The following is a 24,534-nucleotide window of genomic DNA, read 5'->3' as shown; positions in this document are numbered from 1 at the left end:
GTATTGTATGTGTATATACATCCTCGCTTGTTTTGGATAGATTGATCCATTGCCGTTGTGCGACTTAATGCATGTCTCGTGCTTGATTCACACAGATGGCGAGCCAGTGGGATGGTGCTCTGGCTTCTGGGTTGATTGGTATGAGGAGAAGAAAACCGGCCTTGTTTTCACAACTGCGCGGTTCATTCACACAAAAATGCTCCTTTCAATGTCTGGTTAGGCGGCGAAGAGTATTGCCCGTAATCCGTGGCGCCTAACGCCATGGTCTATTGCAGGTGAAGGTGAATAACGTGTCGGAGAAGCCTGATCACGGCGTCCACGACCCCCTCCTCCTTGGTGCCTTCGCAGCCGTCTTTGAGAATTGGCCTCACGGACCACACTGCCGTTGTGCCCATCTGTGACAGCCCGTTGCCGACGCCCCAGAAGATTCCCCCTTCTTTTCCGTTTACGTCGTGTGATTAGAATTATTCGTTGCATCATCATGTAGTTTGCATCATGGCATTATGCATGGCATCACGTCATCCGTGTTATTCGTCGGTGTTGCTTGTTGTCGTGTTGTGGGGTGTTAGTGCCTTGTGTGTGGCGTTGTTCGTTGGCGTGATGAGAGTGGGTGCAACAGAGCCGCTTCAAACCGTGTTGCACCGCGGACCTAAAACCCTTCTCTCCCCTCTTGTCTCATTTTTGTGGTTTTGCTAAAGTTCAGTTTTAACCCCCGTCAAAAGATTCGTCTTCTTTTAAAAGATTCTTTTATTAAATGTGGGGGCAACCCCTTGGGTTTTCGTTATTTCTTCCTTTTGTTTATTTTCTAAAACAGTCTCATTTCTTTTCTCCTTTAAAGAGCATTTATTTTATTCTTTAAATAAAAAGGGGTTTTATTTTATTCTTTTGTAAAAGGGTTTATTTTAATTTTTCAAAAGGTTAATTTTATTCTTTAAAAAGTGCCCAATCTATTTTATAGTTGGGGCATAATTTTTGTTTTAAGAAGTCAAAGGCCTTTATAATTTTATTTACTTTTAAACATTTTTCTTTTTGTTTAAGCTTCGTGTTTTTTTTCTTAAAGGGAAAAACCCCCAAGAGAGGAGGAGCCTGCAAGGCCCAGTTGGCCGGCCCAACAGACCCCCTGCCCTAGCGACCAGCATCTCTCCCCCCGTGCGTCGTCTTCTTCCCCTCGTCCCGAGCCCCCTCTCGTTCTCCCCCCTCTACCCGATCCAGCTCCTCCCGCCGTTCCCCTGCCCGAGCTGCTGCGTTCCCGCACGCCGCCCTCGGCCTCGACGCCCCTCGCCCTCGCCCTCGCCTCGCCGTCTCCCCGCGCGCCGCAGCCTCCCTCTTCCCGCATCGTGAGGCCCCCCTCTCCATGCATCTCCTCTGCCCCTCCAGCCACCAGAGCTAGCGCCGCCGCATCCCTTCTGCCTGCGCCGAGCTCCTCTGCCCTGCCGGAGTTTCTAGTGCCTCTTCTGGCCAACCAGCAGCTAACCACCTCACCGGCCCCTGAGCTTGCCTCCGCGCCGCATCCCTTGCATGGCTTCGCCCCGCCGCCAGCAGGACCTCGCCCGTGCTACACGCCACCTGCAGCCCGAGCTCCCCTCGCACGTGGCCTGCCGCCCTGCCAAGGCCGTCGCGCCTCGCGCATCCCTAGCAGCACCGCAGCAGCCTTGGACCACCACAGCCCCTTGCAGAATCGTTGCTGTTGCCTGCTGCCGCCGCTGAAGCCTGCTGCTCTAGATGGTGCTCGCTGGTGTCGCTGTCGCGTTGCCTGCTTTGCTAAGTTTCTGTTGTTGTGCGTTTTGCTGCTAGCTGTTGTAGCTGTTTCGTGTGCTGGCCGCCGCTGTTGCTGTTGATCGTGCTGCTGTTAGTTGCTAGGTTAGTGCTAGCTGCTGCTTAGGTTGCTGTAGTTGATGTTGCTTGCTTGCTGCTAGGTAGTTTTTGCTGCTGGCCTTGCTAGTTAGGATAGGTGCTGCTAGCTTGTTGTTGCATAGCTAGCTACTGTTGGTGTTGATAGCTGTTGCTGCTAGCGTAGTCTGAGGTAGGTGCTTGCCTGCTTGCCGTAGTGTGCCGATGATAGTTGCTGCCGCCGGGGTTGCTGTGGTGTCGCTGGTTTTCGTCGTCGAAGTACGCAAGTACTCTCCCCGCCACCGAGGGTCATCGAGGAGTTCACGAGTACCACGACGTCCTCGATGAACCCCGAACATCGACGGAGACGTGATCGACTACCGACGCCGAAGACCCGAGAACCACGATGCCGAGCGAACGACTACCGTCGACGAGACCGTGTACGACTACTTCCACGACGACCACGACTTCCACGACGACCGTTGGTCCGCTACGACCCGAACCCCTCCGATATGCACGCTTCGAAGGTATAACGTTGAGACGTTGTCGTGACCGTGTGTAGTGTTGTATGAGTTGTATCGTTTGTTGCACCGTATGTTGCCCGTTGCACGTTGTCCTCTTATGTTGTGCCCGACACTTGGTAACCCGGTATCGGGATCACCCCTTCTTTATTTACCGTTCCCGCACGCGTTCCCAGTACGTTGGCACGAGATCTCGACGAGTTGTCGGGATAGGAACATTGTCGTGGCTTCGTTTTCGTTTTGTCGCCATGGTTCCTCTCGCTTGCCGTGGCGACATATGTTTCTTCTCCTCTTGCCGTGGTGCGATGACTTGCATGCATGACACATTCATGGCATATATATCATGTGTTGTATGTTTCTTGTGCCGTAGCTCCGATCTATGTTTCGCGTGTTACCCGACTAGGATGTCATGTAGGATCATCGCTCACCCCTTGCCTTGTTAACAACATTTAATATTGCGTGTTACATAATCGGGAGTGAATTAAATAATTAATAGTGGAGTTTCGTCGATATGCAACTCGTTGCATATCGAGCTTCACTTAATGTGTAGTGTTTGCGTGAGGTGAATTGCCATGCCATCCCTTGCATCTTTGAACTGATCATGCATCATAGTAGGTTATGTATCATGTTGTGCATCTTGTGGTGAATATCTGTGTTGATGTTGTTTTCGGTTTGCTCCGTCTCGATAGAGTTCCGCAAGCGTGTCGGAATGTGAGGACCCGTTCGACTACGTTGGTTCGTCTGCTTCACCGAGTTGTTCTTCTTCCAAGCGGGATCTCGGGCAAGATGACCATTTCCCTAGATACCATTACTATCATTGCCATGCTAGTTATATCGCTTCTATCGATTATGTCTCGTTGCCTACCACATGTTAAATATCAGCCTCTCAATCATGCCATGATAACCTTCAACCTGTTCGACCTAGCAAACCACTGATTTGCTATGTTACCGCTTGCTTAACCATGTTGTTAGAATTGCTAGTTGTAATTGCAGATGCTTCCATGTGATAACATGGGTTCCTTGTTATATCACCCTATTTAAATGCTATTTAATTTAATGCACCTATATACTTGGTAAAAGGTGGAAGGCTTGGCCTTTCTAGCCTGGTGTTTTGTTCCACCTTTGCCCCCTTAGTTTCGGCTACCGGTGTTATGTTCCATAAACGAGCGCTCCTAACACGATCGGGGTTGTTATGGGGACCCCCTTGATAATTCGTTTTAGATTAAAGCTGGTCTGGCAAGGCCCAACATTGGTACTACATTTGCCCAACATAATAACTTTGTTAATACTGAAAGCATAGGGCGTCATGAACCCGAGGAGTAATTTCACATAATACAGGGAGGGCCAGTGCTGATGGTGCTGGTCCAAAACAGAGCACTGTGCGGGGCCACCTCGTGGAAACTCGAGGTTTGGCACTCGTACGCGTAGCTTATCCGTCATGTCCTGAGAACGAGATACGCGGCTCCTATCGAGATCGTTGACACGCCGGGCGGCCTTGCTGGACTAGTTTTACCTTTGACGAGATATCTTGTGCATCGGGATTCCGTGATGCTTTGGGTAATCTCAAAGTGGAGGTTTTCCACTAGGGAATCCGACGAGATCGCGAGCTTCGTGATTGAGGATTTCTATGCGGCTTGTGGTAATTTGTGATGGACTAGTTGGAGCACCCCTGCAGGGTTAAATCTTTTCGGAAAGCCGTGCCCGCGTTTATGTGGCAACGTGGAAACTTTGTTTAACACTGGTTCTAGATAACTTGAAGTTAACTTAATTAAAATATGCCAACTGTGTGCGTAACCGTGACTGTCTCTTTCGTGAGTTCCTTCTCCGATCGAGGACACGGTGGGGTTATGTCTGACGTAGGTAGGTGTTCAGGATCATTCATTTGATCATCCGTAGTTCACGTCCGCTAAGCGTAGATCTTCCCCCTCTTATTTCTTGTACTCGTAAGTTTAGCCACCAAATATATGCTTAGCCGCTGCTGCAACCTCACCACTTAACCATGCCTCACCCATTAAGCTTTGCTAGTCTTGATACCTTTGGAAATGAGATTGCTGAGTCCCCCTGTGGCTCACAGATTACTACAACACCAGTTCCAGGTACAGGTAAAGGTTACTTGACGCGAGCGCGTTGATTGTTCATTTGGAGTTGCTTCTTCTTCTTCTTCAACGATCTAGGATGGGTTCCAGGCCGGCAGCCTGGGATAGCAAGGATGGACGTCGTTCTTCTTTTGTCGTTTGTTTTCGTCTGTAGTCTGACCCTGCTCTTACTCTTCATGATTATGTAATGTACTGATGTGACTCTGATGTAGCTTGTGGCGAGTGTGAGCCAATTCTATATATATCTCTTCTTTTCAGTACATGTACTTGTAACGATATCCATTCTCGTGACATGACGAGATGCGCTTCTATCCCTGACGAGGCCTTCATGCCAAATTGAGGATAGGGTCGCATCTTGGGCGTGACAAGTTGGTATCAAAGCAATACCGACCTAGGAGCCCCCTTGATTGATCGAACTTGGCCTAGTCGAGTCTAGTGAAAAACTATTTGAGTCTAGTTATATATCGGAGAGTAGGATTCTTTTTTCTCCTCTTCAATGCTCTGGAGAGGAATCTTGGCGTAATAATTTATTCTACTCCTCTTCTCACTCAAAAAAAAATTAGGATCACGTGGATATTTTTGGAATCTATATGATGCCAATGTGACGGAGTTCTGTCTTGGTGCCTCCTATCTGCTTTGAGTTTCAGGGGAGTTGAGCTCCAGGGGATTCTTGAGCACATCGTTATCATTCAGGTTTCTTAGTATCTCAGAACGAAGGATGTTCGTAATTGCTTCAATACTAGTAGTGGCGAGATAACCCCGATGTCCCCAGTACTGGTGCAGATTGTTCGGGAGTACTGCCATACTTTGTATCGTTGTGATCACGAGGGTCTGTTGTAGATGAAGGTCCGAGATTCTGGTCATGTGTTGACGGATGTGATACAGGTGACGGGTTAGTATAGGAGTTGTGTGATATTACTCCTTGTATCCGTGTACCAGATTGCATGACCAGATATTTTGCGAATTCATAGTTGGAAATTCAAGTAGTTTCTTATAGGACAATCTTCAACAAATGCATGATGTTAGGTTGGGGTTCGACATCGAGTGGATTCGTTTGTTCACGGTCGACTTACAGCGGTACACGTTATGTCTTAAAGAGTCCTTGTAGCTTGCTACGACTCGGGGACGCTTCGTATGTCGGGTGCATTGCCTTGCACTTGATGGCTACTGTAAAATCGAGCCCGTGCGATCCTGTCCACGAAAATATCGGACAAAATCTTTCTCATGAGTTTGTTCTGGCTTGTTTCATAAGCCTCACCCCTGTTTTTGTTGGAATATGGTAATTCAAGTTGCTTCGATGTCAATGGTGATTTCAGATCTTTCCTAATCTGTGTTCTCATATTTTTATGTGAATGCAAATTATTTGCTTAATCAAATGTCTTATCAATTCTTTTCAAACGGAGTCATCGTATCAATTCCATTCAACCGTGTGCTTCTCTTCAACTGAATTCAATCCTCTCTAAATTGTTGCAGATCATTCTCTCTTTTATGCCGGAGTTCATCTCATCTGTTCCAAGTCGTCTTTGTTATTCCCCGCCCTCCCACCCTTTCCTTCAGTGATTGGATTTTCATCCAAGAGTTTTCTTTTCTTTGTGCTTCCGCTATCTTTCCTTCCGTGTCGTATCCGGTGATTCATTGTGAAGATTCTCAGGAGCTTCATGTTCATCCTTATTCAGTCTTGTTATTTTTCCGGTGAATTCAATTTAGTTGTCCGTGTCATCTTATCCATTCATCCGTGTAATTCTTTCCTATGTCGGAAATTCTTATGAGCCTGGGATAGCAAGGATGGACGCCGTTCTTCTTTTGTCGATTGTTTTCGTCCGTAGCCGGACCCTGCTCTTACTCTTGATGATTATGTAATGTACTGATGTGACTCTGATGTAGCTTGTGGCGAGTGTAATCCAATTCTATATATATCTCTTCTTTTCAGTACATGTACTTGTAACGATATCCATTCTTGCGACACGACGAGATGCGCTTCTATCCCTGATGGGGTTATAGTCCCAGGGTAGGGTCATAGGTCTGCCCTATAGGTCCTACCCAAGGACTACCCTTCATAGAAGACAAGGCCCTTGGACAGTTCCGACTGAACTAAGGACGCCCCCATCATCCAGTCGGCGACGATCCACTCGGAGCATATCTAACGTACCGACTGGAATCCACTCTGTACATCGTAACCTCCGAGGAGGGCAACGGTCATACGTTTTCATACACCATTATTAGCATTTAAAGCTTACGTTACTTGTAACGTAGGCATTTATTCGCCACTATTCCACCCTTGTCCACCGGGCCATTATGAAGGGCAGCGCACTCTATATAAGTCGTCCTTCCCCACTGGTGCAAGGGTTTGCACTTGCTGTAATCCTATAATCCACTCGACACTAAGCTCCCAAGAGCACTGAGACGTAGGGCTTTTACCTCCACCGTAGAGGGGCCTGAACTCATACATCCTCGCCATAGCTAAGGCTCTGCCCATACTTTCGTACCCCCATACTTCTACTGTCAGACTTATACCCATGATAGTTGGCGCCCACCGTGGGGCAGGCGTCGAAGTGACTTCCGGCGAGTTTGCGATTTCATCTTTTTCGTCATGTCGTCCGGCGGAGATCTGTGCATGGGTCATGAGATCCTCTTTGGTGCCCTCTCCGTCATCGCCGCGATTCGGCATGGCTTCGGGATGCGCCCCTCGACGTCGAGGCGCTTCCCAGTCGCGGGGCTATGCACTTCCGTGCCAGTTCCCGCTGTGTTCTTCTTCTCCAGCCATCGACCCCGGCGTCGATCTTCGCCCCCGTCACGCGCCGCAACAAGCGATCTCGTCGTCCGCGGCTCCAGCGTTGGGTGCTACACGCCCAGGCGCGACAGAGCGCGTCCTCTCAAGTGGCAGTGCTCGAATCGGTTGTGGTCCCCCCGCCATCCCAGTGCTTGGAGTCAGTTCCGACTACGCTACCTTCCGAGTATCCGGGTCGCGGGCCTGCAGCCAAAGTTCTCATGGCCGATTCCCATGAAAGTCCCCTCGGGACTGGTCGGAACGAGCGTGAATTCGGAGAATCATCCGGCGCTCGTCGTCAACACCATCGTTCTTCCAGTCGACGCACTCGCCAGAGCAACGTCGAGGTGTTCCGCACACCCATCCTCTACTTGGCTGCAGCCGCCAAGATAGCCGATTCTCTCCAGCCGACTGATTCAGAGGCTGGTAGAGGAATCAAGCAGATCCATGCCCTGTTGCAGACGGCGCAACAGCAAAATTCGGCGGTCTCCCAGTCGCACAACACGATCCACAACAGTTATGTTCAAGCGAACACGCATCGGTCGGTTTTTAGTCCCGACTCTCATCAGCGACGCAGAGGGGGCAGCCGTTCCAGGGACCCGAGTTGGAATCCGCTTCCCATTCGGTCTCATCCAGAAGATCGTCGCCGTTCGCTTACTCCTCCGCGAGGTGGGCCTTACGGGCCCCGGCATCACGATGATCGTTGTTCGGGCGGTGACGCGCATGATCCAAGGCCTGATGCAAGAGGGTACATCGCCAAGAAGAAGGTCGACAGAAGTTGAGCCCACCGTGATGGTCACGATAGAGACAGTCCGAGTGGAAGCAGGACCGTTGTTTCTGGCCCCGAGTGCTTCAGTCGGGCCATCCGCTCAGCTGACATTCCTCCCAACTTCCGATTGGCGACGGGAATCAGCAAGTTCACGGGAGAGTCCAAACTAGAAACTTGGTTGGACGACTACAGAGTGGCGGTCCAGATCGGTGGCGGAGATGATCATGTCGCCATGAAACATCTCCGACTGATGCTCGACGGTTCGGCGCGAGCTTGGCTGAACCAGTTAGCTCCGTCAAGCATCTACAGTTGGGCAGATTTGGCCCGAGTCTTCATCAGGACCTTCAAGGGTACGTGCAAACGCCCTGCTGGTCTCGTAGAGCTCCAGCACTGTGTCCAGAAGCAGAACGAGCCCTTGCGCGATTTCATCCAGCGCTGGACGACCCTCTACCACACGGTAGAGAACGTCACAAAGCACCAAGCAGTTTGCGCCTTCAAGGCAGGCGTGAGGTACAGAGATCTGTACCTGAAGTTTGGTCGGACAGGCGACATCTCCATGAGCAAGATGATGGAGATAGCCACGCGCTATGCAAATGGCGAAGAGGAGGACCGCATACGTAGCGGCAAGCATAAGTCAGTCGCCGATGGAGATGGGAACAGCAATCGGAAGCAGAAGCAGAAAGCTCAATCCACTCCGCAGGCAGAGGCAACAACCGTTACAAATGCCAAGTTCAAAGGCAAGGGGAAAGTACTGTACATCCCCAAGAAGAGGCAGTTAGGAAATTCCATCCTGGATCAACCGTGTCCAATCCACACGAAGACGGATGAAGAAGGCAATGTCATAGTGCCGAAGCATACCACTCGGCAGTGTCGCCTCCTGATCCAAGGATTCGGCGAAGGACAGCCGAGTGAGAAGGACACCGAGCAGGATGATGAGGACAAGGAGGATCCGTTCCCCCAAGTCCATGCAACATTGATGATTTTTGCTGATGTGGAAAGCAAAAGTCGACTGAAGCTGGTCAACACGGAGGTAAATATGGCAACCCCATCCACTCCCATGTTCCTCAAGTGGTTATAGACTGCGATCACCTTTGATCAGTCAGACCACCCAGCACACGTACCCACCCCAGGGAGGCAGGCTCTGGTCGTCGACCCGGTGGTGGAAGGAGTTAGGCTGCGCAAAGTCCTCATGGATGGCGACAACGGCTTGAATATCATGTACGCCGACACTCTCAAGGGAATGGGCATTCCGATGTCCAAACTTAGCTAGAGCAGTATGCAGTTCCACGGAGTCGTCCCAGGAAGAAAGGCCAAATCACTCGACCAGATTGCGTTGGATGTCGTCTTCGGCTCTGACAAGAACTTTCGCAGGGAGAAGCTGACATTCGAGGTGGTAGACTTCCAGAGTGCATACCATGCGATTCTGGGCCGTCCGGCATATGCACATTTCATGGCCCGTCCATGTTACGTCTATTTGAAGCTGAAGATGCCCGGTCCCAAAGGTGTGATTACTGTCACAGGCAATCGGCAGCGGGCCGAGGAGTGTCTGCAGCAGAGGTCGAGAATTGCCGATCAGCAGATGGCTATTCTCGAGCTGGATGAGTACAAGAAGACCGCCGACCCCGCTAACTTGATGCGTTCAAAGAAGCCAGGTTCCGAGTCCGCATTCTAGTTGGCGGGAGACACGAAGAAAGTCAGCATCCACCCGACGGACGACGCCGCCGCCCCGACAAACATCTCCACCACCCTTGATCCAAAATAGGAAGCCGAGCTCACCCAATTCCTCCGTGAGAACTGGGACATTTTTGCATGGAAGCCTGCTGACATGCCAGGTGTACCCAGGGAGTTGGTTGAGCACCGACTGCATGTGGATCTTGCTGCTCGGCCTGTCCGAGAACGCCTGCGTCGGTCCGCCGCGTACAAGAGGAAGGCAATCGGAGAGGAGGTGGCTAAACTTTTGGCAGCCAACTTCATTCGCGAGGTACACCACTCCGAGTGGATCGCTAATGTTGTCATGGTGCCCAAGAAGGACAAGCCTCTCCGTATGTGCACCGATTTCAAGCATCTCAATAAGGTTTGTCCGAAAGATCATTTCCCGCTCCCCCGCATTGATCAAATTGTTGATTCGCGTGCGGGTTGCGAGCGTTTATCCTTCCTTGATGCCTATTCGGGCTATCATCAGATCCGTCTGTATGGTCCAGATGAATTAAAAACAGCCCTCATCAGCCCATTCGGGTGTTTCTGTTACATCACTATTCCATTCGGTTTGAAGAATGCAGGAGCAACTTTTATGCGCATGATCCAAAAATGCCTCCTAGACCAGATCGGTCGAAATGTGGAGGCATATATGTTGGAATTATGCCCTAGAGGCAATAATAAATATAGTTATTATTATAATTCCTGTATCAAGATAATCGTTTATTATCCATGCTATAATTGTATTGAATGAAGACTCATTTACATGTGTGGATACATAGACAAAACACTGTCCCTATCAAGCCTCCAGTTGGCTAGCCAGTTGATCAAAGATAGTCAGTGTCTTCTGATTATAAACAAGGTGTTGTTGCTTGATGACTGGATCACGTCATTAGGAGAATCACGTGATGGACTAGACCCAAACTAATAGACGTAGCATGTTGATCGTGTCATTTTGTTGCTACTGTTTTCTACGTGTCAAGTATTTGTTCCTATGACCATGAGATCATATAACTCACTGACACCGGAGGAATACTTTGTGTGTATCAAACGTCGCAACGTAACTGGGTGACTATAAAGATGCTCTACAGGTATCTCCGAAGGTGTTAGTTGAGTTAGTATGGATCAAGACTGGGATTTGTCACTCCGTGTGACGGAGAGGTATCTCGGGGCCCACTCGGTAATACAACATCACACACAAGCCTTGCAAGCAATGTGACTTAGTGTAAGTTGCGGGATCTTGTATTACGGAATGAGTAAAGAGACTTGCCGGTAAACGAGATTGAAATAGGTATGCGGATACTGACGATCGAATCTCGGGCAAGTAACATACCGAAGGACAAAGGGAATGACATACGGGATTATATGAATCCTTGGCACTGAGGTTCAAACGATAAGATCTTCGTAGAATATGTAGGATCCAATATGGGCATCCAGGTCACGCTATTGGATATTGACCGAGGAGTCTCTCGGCTCATGTCTACATAGTTCCCGAACCCGCAGGGTCTGCATACTTAAGGTTCGACGTTGTTTTATGCGTATTTGAGTTATATGGTTGGTTACCGAATGTTGTTCGGAGTCCCGGATGAGATCACGGACGTCACGAGGGTTTCCGGAATGGTCCGGAAACGAAGATTGATATATAGGATGACCTCATTTGATTACCGGAAGGTTTTTGGAGTTACCGGGAATGTACCGGGAATGACGAATGGGTTCCGGGAGTTCACCGGGGGGAACCCACCCCGGGGAAGCCCATAGGCCTTGAGGGTGGCACACCAGCCCTTAGTGGGCTGGTGGGACAGCCCAAAAGGGCCCTATGCGCCTAGGAAAGAAAATCAAAGAGAAAAGAAAAAAAAAGGAGGTGGGAAGGGAAGGAAGGACTCCCACCCACCAAACCAAGTCCAACTCGGTTTGGGGGGGGAGCCTTCCCCCTTGGACTCGGCCGACCCCCTTGGGGCTCCTTGAGCCCCAAGGCAAGGTCCCCTCCCTCCCACCTATATATACGGAGGTTTTAGGGCTGATTTGAGACGACTTTTCCACGGCAGCCCGACCACATACCTCCACGGTTTTTCCTCTAGATCGCGTTTCTACGGAGCTCGGGCGGAGCCCTGCTGAGACAAGGTCATCACCAACCTCCGGAGCACCGTCACGCTGCCGGAGAACTCTTCTACCTCTCCGTCTCTCTTGCTGGATCAAGAAGGCCGAGATCATCGTTGAGCTGTACGTGTGCTGAACGCGGAGGTGCCGTCCGTTCGGTACTAGATCGTGGGACTCATCGCGGGATTGTTCGCGGGGCGGATCGAGGGACGTGAGGACGTTCCACTACATCAACCGCGTTCAATAACGCTTCTGTTGTACGATCTACAAGGGTACGTAGATCACTCATCCCCTCTCGTAGATGGACATCACCATGATAGGTCTTCGTGCGCGTAGGAAATTTTTTGTTTCCCATGCGACGTTCCCCAACAATATATGGACGATATCGTTGTCAAGTCATGCAAAGGTTCCGACCTACTGACTGACTTGGCAGAAACATTTGCCAACCTACGTAGGTACGATATCAAGCTCAACCCAGCCAAGTGTTCATTCGGCGTTCCCAGCGGGAAGTTACTCGGTTTCTTCGTTTCCGAACGAGGGATCGATGTCAACCCCGAAAAGATCGGGACATTGTCCGAATGGAGCGGCCGGTAAGAGTACATGATGTTCAAAGGCTCACAGGTTGCCTGGCGGCTTTGAGCAGGTTTATCGGTCGACTCGGCGAGAAGGCGTTACCTCTGTACCGACTCATGAAGAAGTCAGATACCTTCGAGTGGACAGACGAAGCCCAAGTCGCATTCGACGACCTCAAAGCCCTGCTTTCCACCCAGCCGGTTCTTACTGTCCCGCTCAGTAAAGAACCCCTTCTTCTGTAAATCGTGGCTACAAATCAAGTCGTCAACACCGTTCTGACAGTCGAACGCGAAGAAGAAGGCAAAGCGTACAAGGTTCAGCGGCCAGTATATTACGTTTCCGAAGTCCTGACTCCTTCCAAGCAGAGGCATCCCCATTATCAGAAGCTTATTTATGGGATCTACATGACTGCAAAGAAGGTGGCTCATTATTTCCAAGACCACTCGGTATCTGTCATATCTGATGCTCCGTTGTCGGAAATTCTCCACAATCGGGATGCATCAGGCCGAGTGGCAAAGTGGGCAATGGAGATGCTATACTGTGACATCAAGTTCGAAGCCAAGAAAGCTATAAAGTCTCAAGCTTTTGCTGATTTCATAGCGGAATGGGTAGAACAACAGCAACCGACTCACATCTACTCGGCTCATTGGACCATGTTCTTCGATGGGTCCAAGATGTTGAATTGCTCCGGCGCCGGCGTAGTGCTCATATCCCCGAAAGGTGATAAACTCAAGTATGTGTTGCAGATCCATTTTGATTCTTCCAACAATGAAGCAGAGTATGAAGCTCTCCTTTACGGGTTGCGCATGGCCATCATACTCGGTGTCCGTCGCCTGATGGTCTATGGCGACTCAGATTTAGTGGTTAATCAAGTAATGAAGGAGTGGGATGTAAGGAACCCCACCATGACTGCATAGTGCAACGCAATAAGGAAGCTCGAGAAGAAGTTCGAAGGTCTGGAGCTTCACCATGTTCCCCGACTGAAAAACCAAGCAGCACATGAATTGGCAAAACTTGGATCCACTCGGAGACCGGTCCCGAGTGATGTCTGCCTCGAGCACCTGCACCTCCCCTCGGTAAAAGAAGATCCTTTTACAGAGGAACCAGTACAACCGAAGAGCTCAACAGATCAGACTGAAGTCGAGGTCCCCGATGTGGTTGATTTGGTCATGGAGATTCTAGCTGTCATTCCCGAATGGATTGCGCCGTTCATTGTGTACATCCTGAGGCAAGAGTTACCAGAAGACGAAGTCCAAGCTAGGCAGATCGTTCGCAGGTTGAAGTCCTTCACCGTCGTTGATGACCAGTTATACAGGGAAAGTGTTTCAGGCGTCCTTCAGCGGTGTATCTCTCCTGAGGAGGGGCAGTTAATCTTGGAAGAAATTCACTCGGGAACCTGCGGTCATCATGCCTCCTCAAGAGGGATCGTCGCCAAAGCATTCAAAGCTGGTTTCTTCTGGTTGCACGCGAATGAAATGGCAAAAGATATGGTCGACTGTTGCGAAGGTTGTCAGTTCTATTCCAACAAGTCCCACAAGCCAACGTCTATGCTGAAGACAACCCCTCTTGCTTGGCCATTCGCCGTGTGGGGATTAGATACAGTCGGACCATTCAGGATAGGCCAGGGAGGATTCACTCATCTGCTGGTAGCAGTCGACAAGTTTACCAAGTGGATTGAAGCCAAGCCTATCAAGAAGCTTGATGCCCTTCCGGCCATCAAATTTATCAGAGACATCATCGCCACGTACGGGGTTCCGCACAAGATAATCACCGACAATGGCACAAACTTCGACTCAGACAGGTTCAAAGATTTTTGCACAGGCCAAGGTATCCGAGTGGATTTTGCATCTGTCGCGCACCCCCAAACAAACGGACAAGCGGAGCGGGCGAATGGACTCATTCTTCAAGGGTTGAAGCCTCGACTCCTGCGACAAGTTGGACATGCCGCCGGCGCATGGGCACCGAGCTGCCTTCGGTGCTGTGGGGCCTCCGCACAACTCCGAATAGATCGACAGGGCGATCCCCGTTTTTCCTCGTTTATGAAGCAGAAGAAGTCCTTCCGAGTGACTTGCTTCACAACTCTCCGCGAGTCGAACTCTTCTCCGAAGCCGAAGCAGAGCAAGCCAGGCAAGACGGAGTGGACCTTTTAGAAGAGGAGCGTGAGATTGTTGGAATTATGCCCTAGAGGCAATAATAAATATAGTTATTATTATAATTCCTGTATCAAGATAATCGTTTATTATCCATGCTATAATTGTATTGAATGAAGACTCATTTACATGTGTGGATACATAGACAAAACACCGTCCCTAGCAAGCCTCTAGTTGGCTAGCCAGTTGATCAAAGATAGTCAGTGTCTTCTGATTATGAACAAGGTGTTGTTGCTTGATAACTGGATCACGTCATTAGGAGAATCACGTGATGGACTAGACCCAAACTAACAGACGTAACATGTTGATCGTGTCATTTTGTTGCTACTGTTTTCTGCGTGTCAAGTATTTATTCCTATGACCATGAGATCATATAACTCACTGACACCGGAGGAATGCTTTGTGTGTATCAAACGTCGCAACGTAACTGGGTGACTATAAATATGCTCTACAGGTATCTCCGAAGGTGTTAGTTGAGTTAGTATGGATCAAGACTGGGATTTGTCACTCCGTGTAAACGGAGAGGTATCTCGGGGCCCACTCGGTAATACAATATCACACACAAGCCTTGCAAGCAATGTAACTTAGTGTAAGTTGCGGGATCTTGTATTACGGAACGAGTAAAGAGACTTGCCGGTAAACGAGATTGAAATAGGTATACGGATACTGACGATCGAATCTCGGGCAAGTAACATACCGAAGGACAAAGGGAATGACATACGGGATTATATGAATCCTTGGCACTGAGGTTCAAACGATAAGATCTTCGTAGAATATGTAGGATCCAATATGGGCATCCAGTTCCCGCTATTGGATATTGACCGAGGAGTCTCTCGGGTCATGCCTACATAGTTCTCGAACCCGCAGGGTTTGCACACTTAAGGTTCGACGTTGTTTTATGCGTATTTGAGTTATATGGTTGGTTACCGAATGTTGTTCGGAGTCCCGGATGAGATCACGGACGTCACGAGGGTTTTCGGAATGGTCCGGAAACGAAGATTGATATATAGGATGACCTCATTTGATTACCGGAAGGTTTTCGGAGTTACCGGGTATGTACCGGGAATGACGAATGGGTTCCGGGAGTTCACCGGGGGGGCAACCCACCCCAGGGAAGCCCATAGGCCTTGAGGGTGGCACACCAGCCCTTAGTGGGCTGGTGGGACAGCCCAAAAGGGCTCTATGCGCCAAGGAAAAGAAAATCAAGAGGAAAGAAAAAAAAAGGAGGAGGTGGGAAGGAAGGGGGACTCCCTCCCACCAAACCAAGTCCAACTCGGTTTGGGGGGGGGGGGGTCCTCCCCCCTTGGACTCGGCCGACCCCCTTGGGGCTCCTTGAGCCCCAAGGCAAGGTCCCCTCCCTCCCACCTATATATACGGAGGTTTTAGGGCTGATTTGAGACGACTTTTCCACGGTAGCCCGACCACATACCTCCACGGTTTTTCCTCTAGATCGCGTTTCTGCGGAGCTCGGACGGAGCCCTGCTGAGACAAGGTCATCACCAACCTCCGGAGCGCCGTCACGCTGCCGGAGAACTCTTCTACCTCTCCGTCTCTCTTGCTGGATCAAGAAGGCCGAGATCATCGTCGAGCTGTACGTGTGCTGAACGCGGAGGTGCCGTCTGTTCGGTACTAGATCGTGGGACTGATCGCGGGATTGTTCGCGGGGCAGATCGAGGGACGTGAGGACGTTCCACTACATCAACCGCGTTCTCTAATGCTTCTGCTGTATGATCTACAAGGGTACGTAGATCACTCATCCCCTCTCGTAGATGGACATCACCATGATAGGTCTTCGTGCGCGTAGGAAAATTTTTGTTTCCCATGCGACGTTCCCCAACAGAGATGGCACTGATCCGTTCAACAATTTATCAACAAGATATGCGGCGATTTCACGCGCGGCACGTGAGGAGCCGCATGTTCCAAGCTGGCGACCTGGTGCTTCGAGTGGATCAACAAAGACCACACAAGTTGGCTCCCGCCTGGGAGGGACCGTTCATCATTTCTAAGGTGCTGAACAACGGAGCGTATCGACTCTACAACCTCGACAGGGAAACGGACGAGCCGCGAACATGGAATGGAGATCTACTCAAGCGCTTCTACACATAACCGCCGACGGAGACAATATAAAGAAAAAGTATCATCGAAGTAATACAAAGCAGATTGATTTCTTGCCGATTCAAAATTCTTCCGCGTTTGCAGACTCCGGTCTAAAAAACTCGTTCCGAGTGTGCACGAAAAGTCACACTCGGGGACTTAGCTGCGACCCAGAGTCGCCTAAGTACAAACTCGCTCCGAGTGTGCACGAAAAGTCACATTTGGCGACTTAGCTGCGACTCAGAGTCGCCTAAGTACAAACTCGCTCCGAGTGTGCAGGAAAAGTCACACTCGGGGACTTAGCTGCGACCCAGAGTCGCCTAAGTACAAACTCGCTCCAAGTGTGCACTAAAAGTCACACTCGGAGACTTAGCTGCGACCCAGAGTCGCCTAAGTACAAACTCGCTCCGAGTGTGCACTAAAAGTCACACTCGGAGACTTAGTTGCGACCCAGAGTCGCCTAAGTACGAACTCGCTCCGAGTGTGCACTAAAAGCCACACTCGGAGACTTAGCTGCGACCTAGAGTCGCCTAAGTAAACAACTCACTCCGAGTGTGCATGAAAAGTCACACTCGGAGACTTAGCTGCGACTCAGAGTCGCCTAAGTAAAAAGCTTCCTCCGAGTGTATACTCGAGATACACTCGGAGGTTTAGCAGACCCTCATTGAGGCTCATGTGGATGTGAAGACAACTGACAACTACATGAGTACAAACTCGCTTCGAGTGTGCATGAAAAGTCACACTCGAGAACTTAGCTGCGACCCAGAGTCGCCTAAGTAAACAACTCGCTCTGAGTGCGCACTAGCAGTCACACTCGGAGACTTAGCTGCGACCCAGAGTCGCCTAAGTAAAAACTCGCTCCGAGTGTGCACCAAAAGTCGCACTCGGGGACTTAGCAGCGACCCAGAATCGCCTAAGTAAAAAATCGCTCCGAGTGTGCACCAAAAGTCACACTCAGAGACTTAGCTGCGAACCAGAGTCGCCTAAGTAAAAAGCTTCCTCCGAGTGGGCATCAGAGACACACTCGAAGGCTTAGCAGACCCTCATTGAGGCTCATGTGGATGTGAAGACAACTGACAACTACATGCTCCACATGTTTGCCATTGGCTTCACCAAGAGACGCCCAAACAAAAACCACGAGCCAAAATCGTGTCAAAAAAAACTCAGCAAAAGAAGAGCAAAAGATCCGATTCGAATTCAAGTTGGATCTACGATCAGTCGGCTCGGTGTGAATCAAGTTTATCCACACCGAACCACGAATGTACCGGCCAACAGCAGTGGCCAAACTTTAATACAGATTCCACTCGGCATACCGAGGTAAATGTGCGTTCAGCATAAAGTTTATCAAGCGTCGCCGGGACTGGCAGGCTCCACAAAGGTGTCCAGGTCGATTCCGTCTGCAATCCGAGTGGCTGTGTCGAGGAAGATCTCCATGAAATCTTCGAATCGAAGCTTCTTGGTGTTGGCGACCTGCAACGTCTTCATCTTGTCTTCGCGGGCTTCCTTGCAGTGCACTCGGACCAGAGACAGCGCCACGTCCGCACCACACCGAGCGGCAGACTTCTTCCATGCCTGCACTCTGCTTGGAACGTCCTCCAGCCGAGTCATCAACCCATCTATTTCGTTCCGGGAGTCGTCTTCAGGACACAACTCCTTGTCGATTCGACCGACAACTTTTCTCACGCGACCAATGAAAGGGCCCACCCTGTTAAAGCGAGAATGCGCTCGGAGCATGTCCTGGTTAGCTTCATCGCCGAGTGGAACATTCGGAACAAGCGACCGTTCAATTTCGGCTGCTTCAGCCTCAACGTCCCGACAGAAATCTGCAAAGAAAAGACAAGAAGAAAATAAGCGCGGAGTGAACTCCAAAGTCAAAAAACACTCGGCAAGAACTTACCACCAAGCTGAAACCCCCAGTGGGTACCAAGAGGAATGTAAACACTTACTAGCGCACTTACTCGGATATCGTCCCGAAGCTCCAAGCTCTTCTTGTACAGAGACGCGATGGAGTCATACGCTCCCTTGGCGTCGCCCACCATTAGCTCCACCTACACCATGGCGTCCTTGGCGGCTCCTACCTGGTCTTCCGGGAGGAGTCGGGCGTCATATTGAACAGCCGATGGACCCGGCGTGGCAGAAGACTTCCTGGGCATCCCGAGCTCTACTCGAGTCGGTTCCGCCGTGAGGGCCACCGTCTCAGTAGGCGGCACGTTCATGGTGGGATTGGCAGCAGATGGGATAACCCCAAGGACAGGTGCCAAAACTGGCTCTGACCTCCTTTGGTCATCGTCGTCAGATGGATCACCTCCGAAGGAAGCCCGACTGAACAAAATAAAATTACAGAAAAAGGTCAAGATCAAAGACAGCACTCGTGAAACAGTAATACAGCTCTCGGAGTCGCGACAATGTACCTTGCTGGGATGTGGCGGCGTTATCCGTGTCCATGGGATCATCGTCCTGGCGCGGCAGAGAGATGGAGGAGGTAGCAGCTCTGTTGAGTGAAATCCACTCGACGGATAAACATGAGTTCCCAAAAAGAGGAGTTCAATCGGATACTGAAGGAAGATGAAAGAGTAAAGATACTCACGCTGAGGCGACCGGAACAGTGATCCTCATCCGGGGCAAGGCTTTCCGAGGTTTAGGCCCACTAGGTTTGGCCACCTTGGACGGCTGGTTCACAGGCTCGGCAGAAGCACCCCTAGTTCTCTTCACGCTCCGAGCACTCGGAGCCACGGGAGGAGCTGGCGGAGCACTCGGGGCCGCAGGAGGAGCCGGCGGAGCAGCGGGGTCATGATGGCGCTTGGTTCGGTGCTCTGGTGGTGAGGGTGGCGAGCTCTGCTCTCCACCCTCCTCATCCTCCTCTTCCGTCTCCTCCTCCGTCTCCCCACTGTCAGAGACGTACTCGGCGCTATCCGCGCTGCCCTCCTGGCTGCCCTCCTCTTCCTCGGTTGGATTCCCGTTCGAGACTGCAGAATGCCAGTTAGTCCACTCCTGCACAAAACACAGTCGGCAACGTCAGTCAGCGGGACAAGAAAAGCAATAAAGTTGAGAAGATTAAAAGCACTCGACAACATGTACTCACCTCATTTGGAGGAGGATTTTCGGCGCAGAAGGGCTTCACCCGCCGGGCTCCCACGGGGTTATCACACGCGTCTGTGATGTTGCGGACCCACGCACTCACAGTCTCCCCGCTCACGTCCTCTGGATGAGACCGAGTGGAATCCGAAGGCCCCGCGTAGTGCCACATGGCGTGGTCTCGGGCCTGCAGCGGCTGGATGCGCCGACCCAGAAAAGTCTCGAGCAGGTCCGTGCCGGTGACTCCCTTACGGACGACGGCTATCAGCGTGTCGACCAAAGGCTGGATCTGGGTTCTTTCTCCCTTAGAGAGCGCAAGCTTCCTGGGAGGGCCCGGACGGTCTAAACTGAAAGGTGGCAACCCACTCGAAGCATTCGGACAAGCAATGTCCTGGCAATAGAACCAGGACGATTGCCACTTCCTAACCGACTCGGATAGCTGGAGGGGGGATAGCTACTCTTTGTTTTCTTCTGGAAACCTAAACCCCCGTAGAGCTGGAGGATGTGAGTCTTATCATCCGACTGGCTAAGCTTTTTAACAGTTTGGGATCTAGCGGAGAAGACATACTTAAAGAGCCCCCAATGGGGAGGACATCCTATGAAGCACTCACAGAGGGTGACGAATGCAGAAAGGTGAGCTATTGCGTTCGGAGGGAAGTGATGGAGTTGCGCCCCGAAGTAATTCATGATACCTTGGAAGAAAGGATGGGGAGGCAAGGAGAAGCCTCGGGCCACGTGGCTGAGCAGCAGAACGCGCTGCCCCTCCTTCGGCGCCGGCTCCGTCTCGCCCTCCGGCAGTCTCCAGGACTTGCTGGCGACCATGCCGTGCTCCACCAGCTCCAGCACGTCGTTCTCCGTCACCGAGGAGGGGAGGAGGTCCCCCTGGATCCAGCCCGCCGGCAACGCCCGCTGCCGCCGCTGAGTGGAGGCCGCCCCCTTCTTCTTCTTCTTCTGCACCTCGAGCTTGCTGGTCTGCCCCTTCGTCATGGCAAGGACGACGGATCCGCGGAGGAGGAGAGGCAGGAGATGGCTTGGGGTGTGCAGAGAGCTGCGGGAGAAGCAAGATTAATGGGGGGGGAGGATGAGCAACGCAACAGGAAATCCCGCCGGGGAGGCTTTAGTAGGCCTCCGACTGGGTCGCTTACAGGCGGGCCCATGATCTTATCCCCCCAACCGGCCACTGCAAGGTTAGTGGAGAAGATAACAGCGCGGTAATCGAGGAGGCAAAACCTACTCGATGGCGATGTCGTCATCCCCGCTGAGCGCGCAGCAACCGAAATTTGAGGATCCCGGAAAATCCGGCGCTGTCAGTTTGACCAGTCACGTCGAAAGATTCTGCAGAAGCACTCGGTCCCTGATGGTTCGTTTCACCGGTATATTCACTCGGATCACTGGCTGAAAGGATAAAATGGATCGAGACAAACAACGCTAAAGTCACCTCAATACCAGTCGGTTCCAAACTCCAGACGTCACTTCATCGTTCCAACCCCGATCCATTCGGGGACTAATGATGGGGTTATAGTCCCAGGGTAGGGTCATAGGTCTGACCTATAGGTCCTACCCAAGGACTACCCTTCATAGAAGACAAGGCCCTTGGACAGTTCCGACTGAACTAAGGACGCCCCCATCATCCAGTCGGCGACGATCCACTCGGAGCATATCTAACGTACCGACTGGAATCCACTCTGTACATCGTAACCTCCCAGGAGGGCAACGGTCATACGTTTTCATACACCATTATTAGCATTTAAAGCTTACGTGGTAACGTAGGCATTTATTCGCCACTATTCCACCCTTGTCCACCGAGCCATTATGAAGGGCAGCGCACTCTATATAAGTCGTCCTTCCCCACTGGTGCAAGGGTTGGCACTTGCTGTAATCCTATAATCCACTTGACACTAAGCTCCCAAGAGCACTGAGACATAGGGCTTTTACCTCCACCGTAGAGGGGCCTGAACTCATACATCCTCGCCGTAGCTAAGGCTCTGCCCATACTTTCATACCCCATACTTCTACTGTCAGGCTTATACCCACGACAATCCCTGACAAGGCATTCGTGCCAAATTGAGGATAGGGTCGCATCTTGGGCGTGACACCGTCCAGGTTTTCAGGCCCTTTATTTTCTTCTAATACTTGCTTGTGCAGATTTGTTTTGTCAACGTTGGCAAGGTGTTTGATGGAAGTCCAACCTGAAATATGGCAAGGTGCCAAAACGTGGAGTACACTCAATTTGGCACCAGTTCAACATTCTGTCATCCACAACAACAATTCAAGTTTTATGCTATTCAGTTTTGTTCAGTTATACACATTTGTAAGTTTCTTATCAATCTATATATCAGTTTTGTGCAATTCTGGATAAATTTGGCATTCAGCTCAAAGGCTCTTTGTCCCATTTTTGTTGTAGGGAACATTAGCACAAGTAGCTCATTTTCGTATGTAGTTTTAATTGTTCTTTATTTTTTCCCAATTCTCCTTTTGCTAGGATGGAAGTTCATGTAGCAATATTATGAATGGGAGTTCACGGTGTGCAATGGCGGTGGTGTCACCCGTCCTTGTTTGAAAGGTGGATATTGTAATCATATAGAATCAAGTATCAAATTATAGTTATTTGTAGTATTTTTTCCAATTTCCAAAAGTATCTTTGCAGGAAAAATATTCATGAGATTTAGATCCATACAAAGCTGGGGATGGTAAGAAAGGGAGGTGGTTATGATGCCTTAACTTCTTGTGTTATAGAGCCAAAGAGATATAATGATTAAAACAATAGTTCGGGTGCCAATAAATCAAGGGTAAATGCACATTCCATGATTTAGAATAAAATGTTTTATTCTTATGTATCATATCGATGTGCCCACTATGGTAGTAGCGGTGGATGTGGAAAACAATTCGACAATATCAATTGATGTGTATAACGATTCACAAGGACACGACACATGTTAAACCACTATAATATTTATGGATATATCTAGGACACATCTAGATGTAACATATTTATCAATTGATGTGTAGCAATGCACGAGCAACTAACCATCAATCTAATGGGAGTTTGAGTGATTGTTGTTCTAAGTTTTTTTTGTGTGTTTGAGAAACCTCTCCATGGGCTGGTTTGCCTGATCAGTCCATCTATTATGAAGCTGACCGTGCTTAACAAATGGTGAAGAAACTGATCCCAATGACCCCAGGTCAGTACTGATTTTTCTGCATATTAATCTTTGAGCTTCTCTTAAATTTGAAGTGTTGAAGTTAAATAAAGTGGTAAAAAGTTCATCGTAGGAAGGAAATCATTGCATTATGGTGCGATACAAACAGATAATCTTTGAGCTTTATTCCACATAAATGCACACCATCACCAAGCATACAATATGCACAGATATTCTTTGATCTTTACTCCCCACTTCCACAGTTACAAGGTTGCACTGCAGAAAACCTTGTGAGAGTCCGTACAGTTGTTCCAATATTTAAGAAAATACATCTTTTAGCAGATAGAGTAGCTCAAGTATATAGCACCTGTTGTAGCAGTCTTATTTTATGCAAGGAGCGGTAATAAACAAAAATAAGAAGATGCATGTTTTTTTCTTCGAAATGCTAGAAGATACATACGAGTAGCCCAAAGGGATTTTTGGTTTCAAGAGTCGATCCTCCTTTTTCCATACTTCCTCGCACCCTTTTCTTGTTTCATATGGCCTCTATCTAATATTTATGTTCTAATCATCATGGTCCACTGAAGCTATTGAATTTTTTCTTCATCCAGATGTTGTTATATTTGTCCGCACAACAATGAAAATTAACAGTATTTCCACGCGTGTGAATTGAAGCCACTGACATGTCCGTTTTGCGGTTGGTATGTTTTTCCAGGCTTGGTAAACAAGAAGATTTTGACAGTGCAGAGCAAACTGCTCATAATGAGAAGACTCTTGTCCACTTGACAACCGCCACAGGCTTTTTTGACCGGTAAGTTTGACTGACACTTCAAGACTCGACACGCTCCACATTCAATGCTTGTTTTTTAGTTCTGTACTTGAAGCCAAAATGGCATCCTCTTTGGGAAAATTTTAGTATATTGTGGTGCTCATTTTTTAAATCCTCAAATTGGTCTGGAATCACATTTTTTATAGATGTGGAAGACGGATGTTGTTTTTGTGGGCCTTGGATGACATAGCCTGACAACTCATGATTAAAACATCCAAATTCTTCCAAGCAGATCACCTCACATTCATATTATCATATTTAACCGATCTGTTCCTTAGGAATGGAAGATGACCTTATTTTCCTTCCGCCCCCTCTCCTATGCCACCCCATGTCCTACTTTCCTTCCATTTGAGGATCACATATATTGAGTTATACCCAAATATATGTGTTACTGAGATAAAATAAATGCCATTGCCTTGGGACCATTGTTGATGGACCACTTAAACCTCTTTCGTTTCATTGTGCTACACACATTGACTTTAAAAATTAAATACAACACATGAACAAATATTGTACCTGACATATATTAATTATCATAGGTGATGCATGCATCTACTGATTATCAAAGGTTCCATTAATCAACATGGACGGATGCCACACATGAGTCAGCGCATTGCAATGCTGATTTGGCACATGAACAAGACATGATGTTTCTACTTTTTATTTCATTAAACAATTCTTCGAAGGACAACTCCATCCTCCATCATCACATAATTCTGTACCTGAACCAAAAGAAGATTAGTACTTAGAAACTAACCAATTGTTGTGAGAGAACAGTGTATAGTATGCGTAAAATATCATGTACACTAATGACATTACCACATGGATTAAAAGCCAAGTAAAGTTGTATATCAAAACTGTATCTCCGCCAAAAGTTTCATCTCAAGCTTAACCTAAA

At 49.4% G+C, this 24,534-nt stretch overlaps 1 long non-coding RNA gene across 1 annotated transcript; it reads right to left on the bottom strand.

Moving 5' to 3' along the window:
- Positions 1-24,142: 24,142 nt before the first annotated feature.
- On the bottom strand, positions 24,143-24,534 carry LOC123447392. The gene is made up of 2 exons (XR_006631497.1): positions 24,456-24,534; positions 24,143-24,358 (listed from the first exon to the last, which is right to left on the bottom strand). It is a non-coding gene; the product is annotated as an uncharacterized LOC123447392 (long non-coding RNA).

The sequence above is a fragment of the Hordeum vulgare genome, chromosome 4H (assembly GCF_904849725.1).
Source record: "Hordeum vulgare subsp. vulgare chromosome 4H, MorexV3_pseudomolecules_assembly, whole genome shotgun sequence".
Classification (NCBI taxonomy): domain Eukaryota; kingdom Viridiplantae; phylum Streptophyta; class Magnoliopsida; order Poales; family Poaceae; genus Hordeum; species Hordeum vulgare.
The sequence above is the reverse complement of the archived record's forward strand: the minus strand, read 5'-3'. Positions and strand labels throughout refer to the sequence as shown.